Source organism: Coccinella septempunctata, chromosome 3 (assembly GCF_907165205.1).
Source record: "Coccinella septempunctata chromosome 3, icCocSept1.1, whole genome shotgun sequence".
NCBI classification, from domain to species: domain Eukaryota; kingdom Metazoa; phylum Arthropoda; class Insecta; order Coleoptera; family Coccinellidae; genus Coccinella; species Coccinella septempunctata.
The window spans coordinates 38,390,863-38,415,559 of record NC_058191.1 but is presented as its reverse complement, the minus strand read 5'-3'; the positions used below and the strand labels follow the sequence as shown (position 1 = coordinate 38,415,559).

The following is a 24,697-nucleotide window of genomic DNA, read 5'->3' as shown; positions in this document are numbered from 1 at the left end:
CTAGATGACAATTCTTCATTACTGTTCGGTTTTCTGGAATCTAGAAAAAAAACTTCTATGCAGTCGAGAAATCCTGACTTACAGACAGGAGTACAAATAGGTCATTTTTTACCCAAAAATTCAGGATTTTCGAAGTAGATTTAACGCTCATTTGGAAGTCTAAGCAATGCTGATTATAGAACAGAAAGTTACAATTGGTTCGGAGGACAAGTATAAGAGGAGGTATCGCATATTGAAATTTGCCATTTTTGAAAAATGCCATTTCGAAGATGAAAATCTAAACAAAGAGAGATAAGCTCACGATTTTATTTCCAATCGATTTGGCGTGTTCGAAAACCTATATTTCCATACCAAACTTTTGGATCTCCGACGCAGATTTCACAAAAAACGAATTTTGTGTTTTTCCATTTTTCATTTTCGAGTTCACTTTGAAAGGCTGTCTACAGTGCAATTTTGCATTGGCTCATCAACTCATTGGTTTTTTGGAATCTTCGAAACGTCTAGTAAGAATTTCTTTCTCTGGAGGAATAATAAAATACCGTACTTCTCAGAGACAGGAGCAAATATGTGATTTTAGGGGGGTCTTACCCCTTACTCATTTTTGACCCAAAAATTTGGGATTTTCGAATTCGAGTTATTGATCTTGTATTGAAGACTGACTAGTGCTGATTACGAAATCAGAAATATCAATTGGATCTGACAAGTATAACAGGAGATATCGCAGATTGAAATTTGCCATTTTTGAAAAAATGCCATTTCGAAGATGAAAATCTAAACGAAGAGAGATAGGCTCACGATTTTATTTTCAATCGATTCTGCGTGTTCGAAAACCTATATTTCCATACCAAACTTTTGGATCTCCGACGCAGATTTTGAGAAAAACGAATTTTGTGTTTTTCCATTTTTCATTTTCGAGTTCACTTTGAAAGGCCGTCTACAGTGCAATTTTGCATTGGCTCATCAACTCATTGGTTTTTTGGAATCTTCAAAACGACTAGTATGAATTTCTTTCTCTGGAGGAATAATAAAATACCGTACTTCTCAGAGACAGGAGCAAATATGTGATTTTAGGGGGGTCTAACCCCTTGCTCATTTTTGACCCAAAAATTTGGGATTTTCGAATTCGAGTTATTGATCTTGTATTGAAGACTGACTAGTGCTGATTACGAAATCAGAAATCTCAATTGGATCTGACAAGTATAACAGGAGATATCGCAGATTGAAATTTGCCATTTTTGAAAAAATGCCATTTCGAAGATGAAAATCTAAACGAAGAGAGATAGGCTCACGATTTTATTTTCAATCGATTCTGCGTGTTCGAAAACCTATATTTCCATACCAAACTTTTGGATCTCCGACGCAGATTTTGAGAAAAACGAATTTTGTGTTTTTCCATTTTTCATTTTCGAGTTCACTTTGAAAGGCTGTCTACAGTGCAATTTTGCATTGGCTCATCAACTCATTGGTTTTTTGGAATCTTCAAAACGACTAGTATGAATTTCTTTCTCTGGAGAAATAATAAAACACCGTACTTCTTAGAGACAGGAGCAAATATGTGATTTTAGGGGGGTCTAACCCCTTGCTCATTTTTGACCCAAAAATTTGGGATTTTCGAATTCGAGTTATTGATCTAGTATTGAAGCCTGACTAATGCTGATTACGAAACCGAAAATCTCAACTGGATCGGACAAGTATAACAGGAGATATCGCAGATTGAAATTTGCCATTTTTGAAAAATGCCATTTCGAAGATGAAAATCTAAACGAAGAGAGATAGGCTCACGATTTTATGTCCAAACGATTCTGCGTGTTCGAAAACCTATATTTCCATACCAAACTTTTGGATCTCCGACGCAGATTTCACAAAAAACGAATTTTGTGTTTTTCCATTTTTCATTTTCGAGTTCACTTTGAAAGGCTGTCTACAGTGCAATTTTGCATTGGCTCATCAACTCATTGGTTTTTTGGAATCTTCAAAACGACTAGTATGAATTTCTTACTCTGGAGGAATAATAAAACACCGTACTTCTTAGAGACAGGAGCAAATATGTGATTTTAGGGGGGTCTAACCCCTTGCTCATTTTTGACCCAAAAATTTGGGATTTTCGAATTCGAGTTATTGATCTAGTATTGAAGCCTGACTAATGCTGATTACGAAACCGAAAATCTCAACTGGATCGGACAAGTATAACAGGAGATATCGCAGATTGAAATTTGCCATTTTTGAAAAAATGCCATTTCGAAGATGAAAATCTAAACGAAGAGAGATAGGCTCACGATTTTATGTCCAAACGATTCTGCGTGTTCGAAAACCTATATTTCCATACCAAACTTTTGGATCTCCGACGCAGATTCCACAAAAAACGAATTTTGTGTTTTTCCATTTTTCATTTTCGAGTTCACTTTGAAAGGCTGTCTACAGTGCAATTTTGCATTGGCTCATCAACTCATTGGTTTTTTGGAATCTTCAAAACGACTAGTATGAATTTCTTTCTCTGGAGAAATAATAAAACACCGTACTTCTTAGAGACAGGAGCAAATATGTGATTTTAGGGGGGTCTAACCCCTTGCTCATTTTTGACCCAAAAATTTGGGATTTTCGAATTCGAGTTATTGATCTAGTATTGAAGCCTGACTAATGCTGATTACGAAACCGATAATCTCAACTGGATCGGACAAGTATAACAGGAGATATCGCAGATTGAAATTTGCCATTTTTGAAAAATGCCATTTCGAAGATGAAAATCTAAACGAAGAGAGATAGGCTCACGATTTTTCGTCCAAACGATTCTGCGTGTTCGAAAACCTATATTTCCATACCAAACTTTTGGATCTCCGACGCAGATTTCACAAAAAACGAGTTTTGTGTTTTTCCATTTTTCATTTTCGAGTTCACTTTGAAAGGCTGTCTACAGTGCAATTTTGCATTGGCTCATCAACTCATTGGTTTTTTGGAATCTTCAAAACGACTAGTATGAATTTCTTACTCTGGAGGAATAATAAAACACCGTACTTCTTAGAGACAGGAGCAAATATGTGATTTTAGGGGGGTCTAACCCCTTGCTCATTTTTGACCCAAAAATTTGGGATTTTCGAATTCGAGTTATTGATCTAGTATTGAAGCCTGACTAATGCTGATTACGAAACCGAAAATCTCAACTGGATCGGACAAGTATAACAGGAGATATCGCAGATTGAAATTTGCCATTTTTGAAAAATGCCATTTCGAAGATGAAAATCTAAACGAAGAGAGATAGGCTCACGATTTTATGTCCAAACGATTCTGCGTGTTCGAAAACCTATATTTCCATACCAAACTTTTGGATCTCCGACGCAGATTTCACAAAAAACGAATTTTGTGTTTTTCCATTTTTCATTTTCGAGTTCACTTTGAAAGGCTGTCTACAGTGCAATTTTGCATTGGCTCATCAACTCATTGGTTTTTTGGAATCTTCAAAACGACTAGTATGAATTTCTTTCTCTGGAGAAATAATAAAACACCGTACTTCTTAGAGACAGGAGCAAATATGTGATTTTAGGGGGGTCTAACCCCTTGCTCATTTTTGACCCAAAAATTTGGGATTTTCGAATTCGAGTTATTGATCTAGTATTGAAGCCTGACTAATGCTGATTACGAAACCGAAAATCTCAACTGGATCGGACAAGTATAACAGGAGATATCGCAGATTGAAATTTGCCATTTTTGAAAAATGCCATTTCGAAGATGAAAATCTAAACGAAGAGAGATAGGCTCACGATTTTTTGTCCAAACGATTCTGCGTGTTCGAAAACCTATATTTCCATACCAAACTTTTGGATCTCCGACGCAGATTTCACAAAAAACGAATTTTGTGTTTTTCCATTTTTCATTTTCGAGTTCACTTTGAAAGGCTGTCTACAGTGCAATTTTGCATTGGCTCATCAACTCATTGGTTTTTTGGAATCTTCAAAACGACTAGTATGAATTTCTTACTCTGGAGGAATAATAAAACACCGTACTTCTTAGAGACAGGAGCAAATATGTGATTTTAGGGGGGTCTAACCCCTTGCTCATTTTTGACCCAAAAATTTGGGATTTTCGAATTCGAGTTATTGATCTAGTATTGAAGCCTGACTAATGCTGATTACGAAACCGAAAATCTCAACTGGATCGGACAAGTATAACAGGAGATATCGCAGATTGAAATTTGCCATTTTTGAAAAATGCCATTTCGAAGATGAAAATCTAAACGAAGAGAGATAGGCTCACGATTTTATGTCCAAACGATTCTGCGTGTTCGAAAACCTATATTTCCATACCAAACTTTTGGATCTCCGACGCAGATTTCACAAAAAACGAATTTTGTGTTTTTCCATTTTTCATTTTCGAGTTCACTTTGAAAGGCTGTCTACAGTGCAATTTTGCATTGGCTCATCAACTCATTGGTTTTTTGGAATCTTCAAAACGACTAGTATGAATTTCTTACTCTGGAGGAATAATAAAACACCGTACTTCTTAGAGACAGGAGCAAATATGTGATTTTAGGGGGGTCTAACCCCTTGCTCATTTTTGACCCAAAAATTTGGGATTTTCGAATTCGAGTTATTGATCTAGTATTGAAGCCTGACTAGTGCTGATTACGAAATCGGAAATCTCAACTGGATCGGACAAGTATAACAGGAGATATCGCAGATTGAAATTTGCCATTTTTGAAAAATGCCATTTCGAAGATGAAAATCTAAACGAAGAGAGATAGGCTCACGATTTTATGTCCAAACGATTCTGCGTGTTCGAAAACCTATATTTCCATACCAAACTTTTGGATCTCCGACGCAGATTTCACAAAAAACGAATTTTGTGTTTTTCCATTTTTCATTTTCGAGTTCACTTTGAAAGGCTGTCTACAGTGCAATTTTGCATTGGCTCATCAACTCATTGGTTTTTTGGAATCTTCAAAACGACTAGTATGAATTTCTTTCTCTGGAGAAATAATAAAACACCGTACTTCTTAGAGACAGGAGCAAATATGTGATTTTAGGGGGGTCTAACCCCTTGCTCATTTTTGACCCAAAAATTTGGGATTTTCGAATTCGAGTTATTGATCTAGTATTGAAGCCTGACTAGTGCTGATTACGAAATCGGAAATCTCAATTGGATCTGACAAGTATAACAGGAGATATCGCAGATTGAAATTTGCCATTTTTGAAAAATGCCATTTCGAAGATGAAAATCTAAACGAAGAGAGATAGGCTCACGATTTTTTGTCCAAACGATTCTGCGTGTTCGAAAACCTATATTTCCATACCAAACTTTTGGATCTCCGACTCAGATTTCACAAAAAACGAATTTTGTGTTTTTCCATTTTTCATTTTCGAGTTCACTTTGAAAGGCTGTCTACAGTGCAATTTTGCATTGGCTCATCAACTCATTGGTTTTTTGGAATCTTCAAAACGACTAGTATGAATTTCTTACTCTGGAGGAATAATAAAACACCGTACTTCTTAGAGACAGGAGCAAATATGTGATTTTAGGGGGGTCTAACCCCTTGCTCATTTTTGACCCAAAAATTTGGGATTTTCGAATTCGAGTTATTGATCTAGTATTGAAGCCTGACTAGTGCTGATTACGAAATCGGAAATCTCAATTGGATCTGGCAAGTATAACAGGAGATATCGCAGATTGAAATTTGCCATTTTTGAAAAATGCCATTTCGAAGATGAAAATGTAAACGAAGAGAGATAGGCTCACGATTTTATTTCCAATCGATTCTGCGTATTCGAAAACCTATATTTCCATACCAAACTTTTGGATCTCCGACGCAGATTTCGAGAAAAACCAATTTTGTGTTTTTTCATTTTTCATTTTCGAGTTCACTTTGAAAGGCTGCCTACAGTGCAATTTTGCATTGGCTCATCAACTCATTGGTTTTTTGGAATCTTCAAAACGACTAGTATGAATTTCTTTCTCTGGAGAAATAGTAAAACACCGTACTTCTTAGAGACAGGAGCAAATATGTGATTTTAGGGGGGTCTAACCCCTTGCTCATTTTTGACCCAAAAATTTGGGATTTTCGAATTCGCGTTTTTGATATAGTATTGAAGCCTGACTAGTGCTGATTACGAAATCGGAAATCTCAATTGGATCGGACAAGTATAACAGGAGATATCGCAAATTGAAATTTGCAGTTTTTGAAAACTGCCATTTCCTGTATAACTGTAAACGTTCCTTAATTCCTTAATTAATCACCCTGTATTCCAGTCCGGTAAATGAACTGTGGAACATTTTCATACGAAGTTTAGCCCCCTCACACACAAGTGAAGGGTAGGAAAATAACACACAAAACTCATTTTCCAACGTCGGAATTTTTTTCAGAATCGTGGATTGAAATCTACAAAATAAAAGGCGCACCTTCTGTGAGGATTCTCGACCGCTGCAGAACGAGTGAATTATTGCTCCCACTGTGGCCTAAATACAAGAGGAATTACGATGGTCTGCTGTAGAGCGTTCGTGCAAGGCCTCGCTTGATTCTCACACCCATAAATTCATTAAAGTTACATCTTATCTCGTAACAAAAACCACTAAACAGCTGAAAATGGTAATTTGTCCGTCTCTGGAAATGAAACCGATTAAGCATAGGAATATTAGGAACAATTAATTAGTGGGGAAATATACAGGGTGATTTCTGAACAATAACCCATCGGGTAGGGGGTAAAAGGGTCATATGAGAAGTCAGACACAAGCATGAACTTCTGAATCGATTTGGATGATATATTGTCAGTTTGTAGTCTTTGAGACATTCAAAATAACGAGGTATGAGGTATGGTGGCCAATAAAAGTTTATATACTCCTTTCACTTTTATTTTAGCAGAAAAACTTGAGAAAATTATTTCATGGCTAACTGACTGCTAAAATAAATGTGAATGGAGTATATAAATATTCAATATTTCAATTTTGAATATTACAGCAATATGCAACTCCCACAAGGATTCCAGCAGGACTATTGCTCAGTTCCAGTTAATATAATAATTTTGTTCTGGATAATCAGTGTAGTATGTTGTTTTTCACTGCCAATCACATATGTATGTTTCTCAGACTCACCACCAATGCGATTGGAGCACACAGCAGGTCAGTCTGCGATGCCTTACCTGTAACAATGAAAAAACTAGTTAGCAAGTTATCGAAGTGTTGAATTGTATTCTGAATTAGGTTAGGCTCGGCAAGGTAATTCAAGTTGATTTATGCATCGAATGACCATTGTAGCGTGAACAGATCCTAGATAAAAAGTTACGCAAGAGGAAATGAACATTTTCAACTGCTTCTGCCAAGGCAAAGCTGATTTTAATTCGAGGGGGTAATTTTTCATCGCGAATCAGAAAAGGACTATAATGCAGGTGGAATCCAGTCAAAAGAAAAAAATAAAGTGATACATAAAGCTAGAAGAAATTCAGAAATTATGTGACCGTTTCAAAATTTGCCCATTCATTTTTTTTTTCAATTTTTTGAGTGAATTGATTCTGACTACAAATACCTATACTCCATTCACATTTATTTAAGCAGTCGGTTGACCATTAAATAATTTTCTCAAGTTTTTGTAACTAGAACGGAGTAAGGCTGGCACTCATGAAATGTCGTTAATGTCATAACGCCTTTGCCACAACTAATATCAATTTTTATTACGAAAATGCCGAAAGTGATTGAAAAAAGAGACAGGGTTTCAGGAAGTGCTATTTAGAATTCAGGTCCGCTCATTCAAATAGTTATAACCTGATATTCTAAAATCCACAATACGTCAAACCGTAGCGAACATATTCAATGTAAGAGAATTTATATAATGTTTCACCTGAATCTAAACGACTTATATTTCAGCTGAATATTTCCTCAATCAGAAGGATTGTGAATGAAAAGGATGACAAAGAATTTCCTTCTATTGGGAGACCCAAAAAAGTGGTGGCATTTGAAAATTTTATGTTTGAGTGAATTAATGCGAAAAGTTTACTACAGGATTTTCGATGAATGTCATCGTAGAATAAGTTAGCGAAAATTGATTTTTCATTTGACTTGTCCCATACATTGTAAATGTCTTAAGGTACCAATAAATACCTAATTATATCAATGTATTCAGATGAACAGCCACAAATACGCACCAGTCGTCCTGTTAATTGTTTATTCATGTGAAATTTTTGTTCAAAGGTGAAGTTCATCGTGACTTGAAACTTCCTAATTCCTTTTACATACTTACATTGATGCAAGATGATTTTTGTTGAAAAATTTAACATTCTTGTAATTATCTTTTCATTCCTTCGAGAGACACCCATTCCCAACTACTGCATCATATGCATTTCATCTTTGGGTTAATATTTTTGAAATCTACAACTGATGTAACCTATTCAAACTTTAGCCAAAGAAGATGACGAACATAAACTCTCCTCAAGCTAGTGCACATTATGATATTATACTGATCTCTTATATTTTCCATGCAAATAACTGGATTTGGTATGCCTTCAATCAGTTTGTATAAACTTCAATTATGTTCGACACATATTTTCCGAAGAGATTCGACATTGTGATAAAATACGTAATAACAGAAACTTTTACGTAGAATGGGCAACATAGCGTTGATTTAAAACCCAAAAAAGTTTTGACAAGCTTCATAACCCCACATTTTCGTACTATACAGAGTGAAATGTGTCAAATTTCCATGGCCAACCGAGTGCTAAAATAAAAGTGAATGGAGTATACAAAAAACAAATGTAAACCTGAAAATGTGAAACTTATTGAGGAATACGAAAGGAATGAGTTAGAGACCTAAGTGAATAAACGTTTAGATCATATTTGAAAAATAGGTGGAAAAAAAGGAAAGTTTTGAAACATTCTGAAAATTTCTGAACTTGAGTATATCTATAATATTTTCCGATATTAATATCGACGATGCTGTTTGCAAAAAGTTCATCATATACATATTACCGAAATTTTCTTATCTGGAAAATAATTAAGTACCTGCCTACATGATATCGCGTAAAATTAAAAATTGGATGACACAGACGCCTAGTATAAAGATTAATATCTGCCTACCACTATAATCTTTGATTGTCAGCTCGAACGTGGAATATAGAAAAACAGGTGTTCTCGAATAGGGTTTGGACTTCTGCCAGAATGTGGGATGGGCGATAAAACAACATTTGGCAATTTTTAATGCATGTTAACTTGATTGATCACTCTTTGAAGTTTTCGAACACAGCAGTACCTACAATAAACATGTCTATGAAATTTTTTGACCGGAAAACCATTTCCTCTACGAGGATAGCTTACCTACATTTTTCAATCCGAATGTTCATTTTGAAAGTATGCCATAGTTTCTGGTGCACAAAAATCTCAATCAATAAATACATTTTCTAACATCACAGCGTTAGGTTTGACAAATATCAATTTTTTGCTCTTATCCATTGATTATCGATGACAAAGGATGAACTATACAGTTAAACAGTATTGTTAATAATAGGTAGATGAAGAAGAAGAAGGTAAGAATAATAATAATCTTCCATTCATTACATATCATTAGTTTCAGCTGAAGAGCCAAAAGCAGTTGATCACATAATTATTTTATGGAGTTGTCTGTTTTCAAACCTTCACTGGATTCGTGTTCTGGTATCCTCGCAAAATATACAGGGTGTGAATAAGAAGGAATCATACCTTAAATTTTCACGCAACACTTCATTCACACCCTGTGTATTACTATAATAGAAAAGACTCGACACTAGATTTATTAAGAATTCAAATTTCCCCTATCAAAGTGTAAAAACACATAATATTCTCTGGTGGTAAATAAGCCGCTACTGCAACATTAAAACAACAATGTGGATGCATTAAATTTTCATGCGTACTATCCCATATCCATTAACCCTTCACCTTTGTCGTAAAATCATAAAACCAGTATCAGCACCCTCTTTATTTGTTCGATATCTTCAGATCTACAATAAAAGTGCCAGTTACGGAAGAAGTTCACTGACCACCATGCCTTCGAAGTTATATACGTCCAAACATGGCCGTATTTTTTTCCGACAAATTGAATTTAATAAAACTCTGGCTTCATTGACCCTATTCATTCATGGTGAATGTACGAAGTATATTATAAGACCCCCCATATATTTCGTTGAAATTCTCTTGGACGTTTTCGTGTATCCCAAAGTATTGGAGTTTCAAATCGACCGTTTCTTGTGCAAATTACTCGCTGCCCAATAATGAAGCACATGTAAAAATGCCATAATATTCGGTAATGGCTGTTTTTATGACCGTGGTGGAACGTACAGATTGTTTTATGTTCAGAATTATGGATATATCCTTGGAACCTATCCGGCCTAGTTCTATTAGTCGCGTTAAATTTGAGACAATTTTCAATGCGAATCCAAACCATTCAGCTATTAATACTGCACCAGAACTTCCTGATAAATCACAATTGAACAAAAAAAATGAAGAAAAAATCACCTGATTCCAGAGAAAAGAGTGAAAAGACTTACAAGCATCATGCCCTCGAAATCTCCTTGAAGACATCAATCCAAATTTCCAAATAAATCCTTCCCACATCAACAATGATTAAATTATCAACGAAAAATATCGCTCAATTTGCCAAACAACAGTTAATTGAAGAAACAGACCCCAACGAACAAATGAAAAAGCGATCAAAGCCGAGACCCCAGTAAACTTTTCAAACTCAACCTTGCAACGAGATTTACATCCATTAAAAGTGCATTATTCAAATCGAAGTACCAAAGTGGCCATTCTTTTGTCATCTCACGGTATTTGTTCTCGACTCAGAGAACACCTCAAGGCTGTGTAGAAGACTTACAATGTTTATTCTAATGTTGTTCGTGCTAAAACAACAAATTCGGCTATGTGAAAATGTATAGGTAATAATTAAGAAGGAATGCTAATAAGTTGAATGATGTTGGGTGGATATTAATTGGTTTTTTGATCTGGTCAGCATGTGCGGTTAGGTTTCTGCGTTGTAATTAGATCGCGAACTAGAATATTTACAAACCACCATGAGACTACTTTCTGAAAAGTTTTTACTTCTACGACATGGGAAGTTGGGAGTTTTAAAATAAAAAATCGAACTTTTCGAGCATTTTTTGAAAGATAATAAATACCGAAGATGAAAATTTCGTTTGTACTCAATCTGTGCTTTTTAAAATATTGATTAAAGTGTTTTTCCTTCGGAAATCCAAGAAGCGTTGGATTAGTTCAATACCTGGATGGTGGACCACTCTCGAACAAACAATTCCACTTTAACAAACATTTATTAAAACACAATTCAGGTTAATCTGAGGCCAGCAAGAACTTTGATGATGGATTCTAACATTTTCATCAGACAAGCAATGATATTGACATTTGGAAAGAGTGAAAAGTATACCACAATTTTTTCTCATCGATTTCCCCACCCTAGCTCGATGTATTCATATCCGACTGGTAATATAATACATAATTCACAATTCGAATTAGGAAAAATCATCTTAATTCACGAAAATTACAATGCATGTTAATGAGTTTCGTTTTATATTGGTCACCCGCATGAAATGATATCGTTTTATAGTCCCAGCACTTCAGACTCCATTATGAATGTCAGGACATGAGTTATTATGATCGAAGGGTTTTTGTTTACATCTTTTCCAACTTCGGTTTTATTGTTCTTATCTTGGATTTTATGGGACGAAAAGGAATTGAAATCTAATTTTTTCTAAGAGTTCATTAATCACTGTTCCTGAAACTTGGTTTGCAAATAAAGTTGGTAGTGATATTAATTAATTGGGACGATAACTAAGTGTGACTTCAATAAGAATGGAAGAAAGATAAATTCCACAACACCTTTGTTTTGAATAGGGATAATGCATGTTACGATAACTAATTTTGAAGATCTTATCGAGTACTATCTGACACTGTAATTTCGCCTCAAAATATCCATCGATAATAATGAAATAACAGCGAAAATAGTGAAGGAAGCAATATTATTCGAATCCGACACATTTCAAAGTTATTTAGTAGGTATGTTATCAATTTTGTATCCAAAAAAGTATTAATTTCTTGTCCCAAAAAGTAGACAGTCCAATAAAAAATTTACTGTAGTACGTTGACCATACATACATCAGTAGAGAAATGAAGACAAAGTCTAACAACTGTTGATCAAAACTCACACCTTATCTGAAACCTTATCATGGGTTTTATACCGTTCAAAGTTAAATCCAGAAAACCAAATCCGTATTTTGAGGTGGGCCCAGGCCACATGCCACATCCCACGATTTTATTTTGTATTCCTTTAATATATTCAATGAAGGATATTTCGAAATTCTTAATTGAGATAACGTAATCAATTGGAACCACTTATTTATTATTTCTTCAGTTATTGTTGGCGACAATTTCTTTCATAATTATCAGGATGAGATACCTTTCAAAAACTATGTAAATTTCACAGACAGGTTTAGTATTTTTTTAAGTGTGATCTCTTCAATTTCTATAATCGAATATCGAATTAAGAACTTAATGGAAAAACATATGATGTAAGGTTTGAATGCAAATAAACTGGAACATACCTTGACACACATTTCAGCTTTTCATCCCTCAATAACTAAATTATTTCAATATCTTTTTAATATATGAACATATAATAATGTTCATAAAAATAAACCACAAATATCATCCAGGTTAAAACTTGCTACAGAACATTTCAAAACAGAATTGAAATAACTAGAATTGCACCTTTCATGTTAATCTCGAAAGATACTCCATTCTTCTGGAAATAACTACTCCTTATCCTTCAAGATTAGATGAATTTGCATCGATGCATAATCATGATGGTGGAACCAGCAATCTAGCCATAAAAATAATGAGCATACCTCTGTATTACTCTGGCACCAACCGATAGATTGTTCGATAATTTTCTTCAAGGTTCCCAGAAATAAACAGATCGAAATACAAATGATTTATCGTAATTGAATCCTTAAGCCTACCTTGAAGCATTGAAAAAGAATCGAAACTATTGAAAAATTCAGCAAAAAGCGCCTTCACTCAAAGCGATAAAATATTGAGGGAGAGTAAACAATCAAAAATGCAGCTTATGTTGAGAAAAGATCATTAGAAGGATTTTTGATTGTTCTGCAGATTGGTGAAGATGAATTTGAAGGTTTCATCGTATCTACCATCATATTATTCATATAATTTTACGGAATGGTTGAATTAATATGTATACAGAGTGAGTCAACAGTACGATCGGTCGATCTCTCAGAAATTTTGGACTAAGAATCGACTATAATTAGCGCATAAGCTAAAAGTATATTTTGGTTTTTCTTCCAGGATAATTATCGTAGATCTAGATGTGATACATATTCTGATAAAGCAATTCTTCTTGTGATAAATCTGAGAAGTTCACCCATCTCGGCACAACCGTTTGGTCTTGAGGAAGTTTTAACTGAACCCAACTTTTTGGGAATTTTTCGAAGGTCAGCTTGCGAATAATTTTCCTTCCAGGATAATTATCTGAGATCTAGATGTGATACATATTCTGATAGAGCAATTCTTCTAGTAATAAATCTGAGAAGTTCACCCATCTCGGCACAACCGTTTGGTCTTGAGGAAGTTTTAACTGAACCCAACTTTTTGGGAATTTTTCGACGGTCATCTTTAGAGTGATTTCTCTTCCAGGAAAATTACCGTAGATCTAAACGTGATACATATTCTGAAAGAGCAACTTTTCTAGTATAAAATCTGGGAACTTCATCCATTTCAGCACAACCGTTCGATCTTGAGGAAGTTTTAACTGAACCCAACTTTTTGGGAATTTTTCGAAGGTCATCTTTAGAGTGATTTCTCTTTCAGGAAAATTACCGTAGATCTAAACGTGATACATATTCTGAAAGAGCAACTCTTGTAGTATAAAATCTGGGAACTTCATCCATTTCGGCACAACCGTTCGGTCTTGAGGAAGTTTTAACTGAACCCAACTTTTTGGGAATTTTTCGAAGGTCAGCTTGAGAGTAATTCCTCTTCCAGGATAATTACTGTAGATCTAGATGTGATACATACTCTGATAGTGCAACTTCTCTAGTAATAAATCTGAGAAGTTTACCCATATCGGCGCAACCGTTCGGTCTTGAAGAAGTTTTAACTGACCCCAACATTTTTGGGTTCATCTCTGAAGACAGTACTCAAAATGAAGATACCTAATACATAAACAAAGATAAATTCCTTTCAATTTTGGGAAATAATGTTGGTGGGATAAGAAACCAAAACATTCTCCTTCTAAGAAAATTTCACGCATGATTTACAAAGGACTTCCCCTCATTATCTGGTATCGATTATTATCAAAACCATACTCTGATAAATTTCAGTTACATAATCCCAGGAAATACAAAAGGATTTCGTCATCATCCTTAACTGGAAACAAGAACATCTCATAGGATGAAATTGACGAGATAAATTGCAAAATATGCAACATTATATCAATGACGTCTGATACCGGATACTAAGTATCCCAGACAATCTGCCTCCAAAACCACAGAGTGACTGGACCATTCCATGACGTCGTGTGGTTCGACTACGTCACATTAGTCACGTTGGTGATGTTTCCAATAAGTGGCCGTAATTATAACTTACTCAGTCATTCAATTTACGGTTTTACTATGCTATTATTTATAGTTTTGAATAAATAATCGATAGTTAGTCATCGAGCCAAGAGTGGAATATCTGAGGTGATTTATTCCTTTTCTTTTTCTTTCCTTGGATTTATTCGTCGAGGATTCCTCTTTCCTTCTCGTGTTTTATTCATTATTAAGCTGCGCGTCCATCTAAATGCTAATTTAACATCTTTTCAATATTCCAGCGTTTTGTTGTTATGAGATGATAATGTGGAAATTGATGTTTATGTTAGGCAAGGTTGTATGTGAGGGTTTACACAGTTGTTATTTTAGCCTAATCGTCGTATATGTTGTAATTATTATTGTCGATTAGTCCCTGGATGTATGAAGTTTTTCTAATGTACAATACCACAAAGCTTTGTCACAGATTCTCGAGACAAGGTGGAACACTTGAATTTCACCCCTAAAAATAGTCTTTTCTTTTTATCTCGGAATCGAGTCATATAAAAATCACAGAATTTGGTACACAGAAGTTTTATGATAAGTGAAATCTCATAGTGCTATCTGGCTTTTACTGGGCTACAATGTTTTTTGAAACCACTAAAAATTAATGCATAAAATATTCCTGGAAAATGAAGAAAAATTGAAAAATACAAGTTTCTCTGTTGGATGTTTATATTACTTCTGTTAAATGCCAAACTGAAGAAGAAAAATCCATCCCCTCAATTTCTAAATACATATTTCTTCAGAAAATTGGCGAAATGATAATTTCGTTTCCTTAAACTCCAACCAGGTGAAATGTCCTTTATTCTTTCTGTTTGCTGCAAGTTATTCTGACAGCTCTATACGAACGAATTTGTAGCTCACGATTTAGGATGCGTTTAATTTGTTTCTAGAGGATAAACGTAGACAATAATCTCGTAGCTCACGATGCATAAAATTCAATACATTAAAAAAATCTCCGGTTCTATTATTAGCGATTAGTATTATTGTTGTGGCAAACCCTTGACTGACAAACCTTAGAAAATGTATCTCTCGATGTGAACGTGCGCTCTAATTGAGAACAGAGCCGTAACACTAAAGTTTATACAAGTAAACCCTATTCCTACTATCAAATATGCATTTTCCACTTCAATTCAATTCCTTCAAAACTTACAAAGAGTAGGATGCATTATTGAAGATAAATTTTCCAGCAAATCTTGTTGAACATTTTCGTATTATTCTTGAGTTGTGGATTTTGATCAATTCTTAGGAGGCTCCAAAACAGGACATCATTATCCTACATTGATATAATTATTATTCTTCATCGAAATTTTTCTTCCCCTGATGATCACTAGACAGATTTTATCCTGTTTTGTAAGCTACATGTGCCAATTTCTATCAAGGCTTCTCATTCGAAAATATCTAGTACGGTCCTGGTGGAATGTACTCTTCTAATAGATCACTGTTCAGCAACTGTATGGTAGTTACGCCCTCCTCCACCCACATAATGCATTCTAAATGTTTATTGCTAACAAGTAAAAACGTTTGATGCAAATTATACATTCTCCTCCATATTCGTCATATTTGAAACTGGAAACCGGAAAAATCCTCGAACTATAAAAACGGGTTGGCGCAAAAAATATTTCATCACTCCCTCAGGATTATATACAACTGATTATTATCCAGACAACCTAAAGAATGAGTTACGCAGGTCCATCTTTTTCGGTTTACAAGAAATAACCTTATTGAGTCTCTCAATTTCCAACCCTGAAGGAAGGGTGTATTGGAGCTGAAATTTAAGAGTGCACAGCGCTCATTTCTTGGTTTTAAGCTTTCGAAAAAATGCCCATATTTCAACCCAATATAATTTCACAAAGAAATAATGAAAAAGGCTCATCTAACCTCTCATCTAACTCATCAGTTAGAAAGGTTGCCCATCTAGGTAATGAACTTTTCAAACGCTGCTTGATTCCATCAGAGTCCAGCCCAATGGTCCGGTAATATTTGAGAAAAATTATAACGGCTCTTTGCTAGCAACAAAGGCGAAATTTCTTTCGATATTCTGTGTGCTATTCAAAATAAGCAGCCCTACTCGCCTCACACCATCATTTACTTAATTCAAAGAACATCTTACATGCATACTTTTTGTTTCAAAACAGCTCTCAACAATTCTTCGGGTAGGGGACATACCTAACTGACCTAAACATCATTGTGCACTTGAATTTTAACGTTCAGAATGAACACAAGGTCACGACAACAAAGAAACTATAACGATACATTTGCCCACCAAGAAGTGGGTGTAAATAATTTCTTAAGCTCAGTCCACCCGCACTTTCAACGCCACTAATTTTTCTTTGTTTTGAGCATTAAATATACAGGGTATTCAGGCTCAAGGTTGACAGAGCCATGCATGAAGGAGTTTCTAGTAAAAAAATAGCCATAACTGTCTAAATTTGCACATTAGATTGAGATTTCTAACACCATTGAAAGGAGCATTAAATATAATTGAGTTCTCATAATCATCAATCCACCCAAAGTTGACTATGAATAGGTGGCAAATTGCAACGGAGAATCTAAGTGAATTTTTTTTTCTTGTTCGTGGGTGCAAGTAAACCATTCATGCGAAGAATGGTGCAGGTCTTTCATATAAGTCTTCTTGAGCAGCCCTTGCTTGAATACAGCTCTCTCAATATGTCACCTTTTCCTAGAAATTATATGAATCAACCCTTAAATTAGAAAATATTAATTTACACCCTGTATAAGGTGTGCCTACTACCTATATAACGTTTTTTTATACTGAATTCCGATGGAGTTGAAGAGGGGAGAAATTTGGGGTTGGAGAATACGTATAAGTGTCCCTAACTATATTGAGAAAACAGAAATAGCACCATTCGATTTAGTCCAGAGAAAACCTATACACAACTTCTAATTTCCTCCCCCTACAACTCCCTAAACCAAAAAATTTAGTACAAAATAACCTTATAGAACATAGAAGACATTTTCACTTTTTAGGTTACATAGACATTTTCCAGAACGAGATTTCATCATAGACATAGAGACTATGTCTATGGATTTCATGCATTAGATTGAGGGAATAAATTTCCCTTCCTCAAACTTCACCTGACGAAGCTATGGATATGAATCATGGAAATGACACCATTCTGTCTGCGATATGGTGCATTTACATACATAAGCATTAATTGCATCGGAGTTATTTGACATTTCGATCATATCGCTCTAAGACAAGAATTATAAACGTTAGAAACGGTCAATCTTGAATTTGAATCGAGACTGAAAAAGTTCGTAATCCAAGAACGCTCGAAGGCCTGGAGCCTCATTAACCTGAGTTATAGCTACACAATATACAGTGCGGTCCAACGAACACTGAAAAACTCGATTTTTCGGCTTTGAAATGTGGTTTTGAACAGAGATGAGTGGTGTTGAGATAACTTATTTTGAAGATCGTATTGAGAACTATCTGAGTGCCAAATTTGACGCTACTGGTTCAGTGGGAAACAAAATGAGGGTGCATGAAAGAGACGAAGCGAGGGACTTGGCTGACCTAGTTCATGTAGCAAAGGATCCGACCTTTAGTACTAGGAAATTGTCCGATGTATCTGGTGTTTTACGCACAACAATCATGAGAATCCTTCAACAACATAAATTCCATCCTTAAAGAGCTATCAAAATTCTGTTCGCACCATTTTCAACTATCGTGAAAACCACAATCCTCTATTTTCAAAAATAAGGGAGATACCCCACACAATTGATCAAAGTGGGATACCTTATACAAGGTGTCCCAAATTCGATATCCAGTGAGGGGATCTCGTAAACTACACTGCGCAAAAAAATTAACGCACATTATGGAAATCTCAAATCAATTCTACAACTGAAGGTTGATAATTATTTTTATCAGAATTGTGCATGCATATGGTATCCACTTTCAACGGTTTTCTTCAATACAGATGTTTTTTTCCCAGCAGGAATAAAAAAAGATGATATTATCAGATTTTGAATGTATTGGCTCCATTCTAAAATCAGTCGTTCTAGATCAATTCTAGTGTTCAATAGTTTTTCTTTCGTTTGATTTTCTATACTCGATCGCTATGCAACGCGAAACACGCAATTTGACCCAAGAGGAATGTGCCCAAGCGGTAGTTTTGCGAGAAGAAGGGTGGACATACACAAGAATTGCAGAAAGGTTTGGAGTTTCCCATACAAGTGTGTCCAGAATGTTGCAGCGATTCAGGGAGACAGGTATGAATGTCCGAAGACCAGGACAGGGTAGACCACGGATAACAAGTGCCATTCAAGAACGTTACTTGAGAGTTTCTTCGTTGAGACAACGGTTTGCAACCACTCACCTCCTTCAAATTCAACTTGAGCAAACTCATGAGGTGTAAATTAGCACTCAGACAATAAGAAATCACCTCAGAGAATATGATTTAAGGCCTCGTGTCGCGGCAAGAGGCCCAGCTCTTACCCCAGTCCATCGAAGGGCGCGTTTGGATTTTGCGAGAGAACATATCCATTGGGAAGAGGCCGATTGGGAAAGAGTTCTCTTCACAGATGAGTCTACCATTGTGATCGACGTTCCCTTGTTTACAGATGTCCACATGAAAGATATGCTCAGTGCAATTTCCTGAATACTACTGGTTTCGGGGGAGGATCGATTATGGTATGGGGTGGAATATCTTTGACTGCTCGCACAGACCTAGTGGTCGTTGATAATGGAGCTATGAATGCTGATAAGTATATAAGGAACATTCTAGTAGAGCATGTAGTGCCACTTGCCCCATACATTGGTGAAAATTTCATTTTTATGGACGATAATGCCAGACCCCATCGTGCGCGCATCGTTCAGGAGTACCTTGGAGAGGTTGAAGTCTCTCGAATGAAATGGCCAGCAAGAATTCCAGATCTCAATCCGATTGACTAAGGAATCCAACTCGGAAAAATCTGGGAAGGATTAGATCAGAACATTTTAAGGTCACTCATTTTGAGTATGGACCGTCGTTGCCGAGCTGTAATTAACGCAAGGGGTGGAAATACCAAGAATTAAATCACTTATCAGCATTTCAGTATTTTGAAAATTGTTCATTTCTCTTCTTTCACATAAGATTCGGTGAAATCCTGAATTTTTCTTCCACTTAATGTGTCTTGTTTCGTTCAAAACCTTCCCGAGAGAAGAAATAAGTTATAAAGTCAATGTAGAGTTAACTTTCATTAAAATTGAGATTTTCAGAATGTGCGTTAATTTTTTTGCGCAGTGTAGATGAGCTAGATCAAAACAGATGGTACCTTTTTCAGAGAAACAAAGAATGGTGAAAACCGTTGCCTTCTACGATCCTTCGTTTTTGAGTTATCAGCAAAAATTGAGATTTTGACGATTTTGAAAAGTTCCCATAACTTTTTTGTCTTTGAAGGTACAGATCTGAAACTTGAACCTTCTACAGGCAATTTTTCACGAAGAATCCACTGATACTTTCGTTCAGGTCAAATACTAGGTTTTCATTTGCCTGTGCATAAAAAAAGTTCGATCTGCAAAAATTATTCTTTTCCTGAGGCATGTGGTAACCTACTCAGCGTCTACTATACATACCATGATTGAACTTTGCAGTAATAGCTTCAGTTCGGCAATGATTTACGAACCAGCCTAATACTTCATCTTATTAAATCATGAAGCTAGTAGGTATGGCCGAACCAATATGAATGCCGCATAATTTTTTAATCCGTTACTGCCCGACCGAATGAATTAAACGGCCATTATTTGTTCTTTATGATTTTGGCTATGCAAGTTCCATCCCAAAACGAGTTTAGAATCGAAATTTATGCCCTTGTCAAACCTGTGCGCGTTCAGTTCCTTTCGTTCTGGGTGTATGGATATAGAACCTCTTGAAAAAATACTCTCGTCGTGCCGGAATGTATGAAATAATGTCCACAAACTTGGTGCTATTGACATCGACCGACATTCTCTAGTCGCACAATTTAAAACATGAAATTTTCATGCATTTCACGCCTAGTTCTTTGATTCGAAACCGCACAGTGTTCAGATTGTAATTTATACATTTTGTAGGGACAAATGTGCGCATAAAATTTGAATTTCAATGTCTTCAAGTCTCTAATTATGACTACGACTAGGTGAGCGCAATTGGAATAATGGAAATCAACTGCGAAAAAGTCATAATTTTCTTTGACTCGCGTGAGGTCATTCCTCAGCAATAATATAAGAGATTATCTATTTGTTTCAAGAGTCTGGGATGAAATTTCTATGGATATAGACTATCAATAAAACATTACATCAGTATGAGTTGTAATATTCAAGAAATGAACGATGGATCCATAGGAAAAATCAATCATATATAGGACCACCACGATCCACGATGTTCTATATGCACTTAAAAACGTCAGGATATACCGGTAGATTCGGGTGACTTGGGATAGTCCTGTAACTTGGGACAATTACCCCCCTTGCAGATTTCTTTGTTTCTTACCATTTATGAGTGAAGGGACAAACTTATAAGATTGTGCAGCGTCTTTTCGGTTAGTTTAATAATTAATTCATGTTGAGTTTGCCGTGACCAGAGAGTTTGAATTGACAGGAAAAATTAACGAATTCAGGAGAGTAAAAGCGCGTTTTTTATTGCCCTTATACTTTTAATGTTCTGTACATGTGTTTCACTTTGTGCATGTGTAATTTTTTTTCTGGATACATGGCATATTGAGATATTAGATATGTCATGAAACAAGGTTGTTTACAAATCAAACGGCAACACGGATCTCATTCAATTTTTTTCGTTTCGTAGGGTGACTTGGGACAATGCCGAATAGATACAAGCGACGCATTGGCAGCAGGAAATATGACAATTTTTCGCAGGATATTATTATTTACGTTATTTCCACAGAGAAATCACCAAAGAATGAAAGAAATCAAAGTTCCCCCGTTTTGTTTAGTTTTTTCACATTTGAGTTACAATATATTTACTTTCGCTGTAATAGGGGTTTATCATTTAATTTCCTCACCGAATTTCAACTATATGATCACAAATTCTAATTTATCAAAACTATACACCGCCCCAAGTCACCTATTTCATTTGAGAGTTGAGAAATCAATAGATTTTAACTTGTGTCCCAAGCCTCCCAAATCGGTAGGTGACTTGAGACAAGTATATTGTATTTTTTTCAAAATTTATATCCGAATTCTGAAGCATGGTATATATCCTACTCGATAGTCTGAGTCATTAAGCATATTCGAACCTATTTTTCAGATAAAAATAGGTCACCGTTTTGAAAATATGAAAAGTTGAATTCAACAATCGCCCAAGTCACTAGAATCTTAATCTACGGTACTCCTTATATGATGATCGATTTCCTCTTGAGATATCTCATGCAGAATAGTCTCTAGACTTTAGAATCTACTGTTGATATATCTATTATAAAAGGTCTGAAACTTTTCGTTTTGGGTCTAAAAAGACCAACACTGATGGAGAATTTAATGACTATTACTGGCTTGATAAGTCACCCAATAAAACTACCTTAGGTTTTTCCTATCGAAGAAGGAGATCAAAAAATGATTTAACGTAATATACATCGTTTCCTGTTTCGTCGAACTTCAAGATAAATGGCCGATGCTTTTGGTAAGCGCATTCGCCATTCTGCAATCAGCATGTAACTTGCGGACTAGACAACAGAGTAATAACACACTGCATACTTCCAAATACGGAGATTATATTATAGTTGGGAAAAATTCAAAAACGATACGAGATTCATCAGCTTATTTCCCAATCGATTCATCTTTATCGCACTGCCGAAACTTATCTACTTTTATCATACTTATAATTTGCGTTTATCAACATTTGTTTTAAATTTTAAATTTAATGATATGTGGAAAAGATAAAGGTGTCATTAATTGTGATCCAATGGACGTGAATGAATCCGATCCTTTTCGAGGATATGCATATTGTTTTTGAATCTGTTCTAATATTCAACCAATTTTTTTTTCAGACTGGAATTTTTCATTACCAATTTGAAAATGAATTTAAGATTTTGTTTTCAATTGACAGATATTTCAAGATATGTATATCTTGATTACACTTTCAAAACAATCAGTGTGTAGGTACGTCGAAATTTCACGAAATACTTAAATTTTTAAATAGATAAGGAGAAGGAGAAATATAGATACTCATATTGCAAAATTTCAGACTGTAGGAGGATTGTTTTTTTTTCATTGAATGTTTACTTGAAAGGACAGATTTTCAGAGAGAAAAAGTCACTTTCAGATTTTGAATATACATATTTAAAGTAGGAACATGCGAAGTAGTTATATGAATATTTGTACATTTTTTAATATGTTCGGTGTACAAATAAAATAAGAACATTAGGATTTTGAGTTTAAACAACGCATTTGTATGGAATGAAACAATTCCAATTCCAAGCTGTTGTACTGGGGGAACTCCCAATAAAACTTAGTCGGGAATCTCATCGGTTTTATTGAAGATTCTCGAGGTACACTGTCATAAAAAAAGATTCTTCATCTCAAGCTAGCTCGTTAGTCAATATAGGAATGTGTTTTCCTCCATTCTAGCAATTAGATTGCTGCTGTTATTCTTCTAGACTTTTCGTGCGAATTCCTGATCTTTTTTGTTCATCCTTAAAATTCCTTCTTCAGAATTGGTTAGGTCAATCTTTAGAAGCGGTTAATGTTTGTCAAATGGTAGAAGTATATTATTCGGCCTGTATCCTGTATCTCTGTTGATACATGGGTGTCAGGTATTCGTTTTATCTTTTCCGCTGTTCTCATTTTGCTGATATTCACAGCAAGCACACCCGGATGTGAGAAAAAAGATTCTGAACATTTAGACCAGTTTGGGCAGAAATTGAAGATTTTCTCAAGCTTCCAAAGCGTATTTTGGCATCTTTTTGATCATTTAGGATCGGGAGAAACTAGCATTGGGCGAGTCCTCGAGTATTAAAAGAAGAGTGGGTTTTTCTGTGATCCCCAGGCATGAATGATTGCGAATTATGGTAAAAATTTATTAGTGGATGATGAGAAGCTTTTCGTGCGTGTAAGCAGGTGGATATGATGATGAGCTGCCTCAAGTTTGCTGCGACAGCATGTGGTTAGAAATGGTAAATACTTCTCTATTTACCTAGTTTTTTGCCACCTGTCACAAGAGCAAACTTCAAATAGAAAACCACAGATAATAAGTTTAAAAAATTCACAAATCAGCAGTCTGTGACACTCTGCAACATCGGAATATCGGTTAAAACACAAAATCATAGAATAATCCTTTTCGTTAATATACATCGCATATATGCTCGCTCAAAACCAATACAGCCGTAGCCCGCCCGCGTCTATCGTAGTACTCAAACATAACACACCTCCATGTGCGCTTTTCTTTATAAGTGTGTCTAAAAATAGATACTGATGTCAGGAACCATGGTCGCGATTGGACGATCTTGACATCATGTGAAATCCGATTGGTTGGAATATTAACTACTCAAACGATTTCAGTTTATGTTTACGCCGCGTGCCCGCGAAAAAGTGCGAAACAAATGAATGGATAGCGCACAGAACGCCAAATTATTATTTGATAAAGTGGCTCGCATACCATAGAATATTGAATAGGCTTCACGACTTCCTGCATGAACGATTACACCTCTTGGGCGTCCTACCGTCTAAAAATCCAGTATTTCCTCCTCATTTGATCTATAGAGTTTGCAATTTTTCCTATACCTGAGATGGTGAGGTTTCTTTTTACCAAATCCACGAGTTTCAACTTGAAATGTTGCCGACCAGTTCGATAATCTGTGGATTATCTGTTAACAAGTGTCACTTATGTGAGCGCTCAGCGATTCGCCCCTCGTAAAAAAAAGCATGGCCGCCTTCGCCTATATAGGTGTGGAAGCTGTTGTGAACACGAGACAGGCCACAGATTTGAAGGTATAGATAAGAAATTTGCCAAAATGGGACACATCACTGCTATCTTCTTCCAAAATTTCCAAGTAGCCATATTATAGACCACCTATGACACCGATAACATATTCTGTGTTCCTTGTTTCATCAAACATCACAATAAGGGCAGAAATACGGAACAACTATGTAACAGAAACAT

General features: G+C 35.6%; 1 protein-coding gene across 1 annotated transcript in view; it reads right to left on the bottom strand.

The window, feature by feature from the left end:
* The window catches only part of LOC123309148 (activating transcription factor 3), a 59,999-nt gene extending 36,035 nt beyond the window's left edge, over window positions 1–23,964 (bottom strand). The window contains exon 1 of the mRNA XM_044892102.1: window positions 23,732–23,964. The gene's annotated coding sequence lies outside the window, so the exon portion shown is untranslated. The remainder of the gene's footprint in view (window positions 1–23,731) is intronic.
* Window positions 23,965–24,697: the final 733 nt, after the last annotated feature.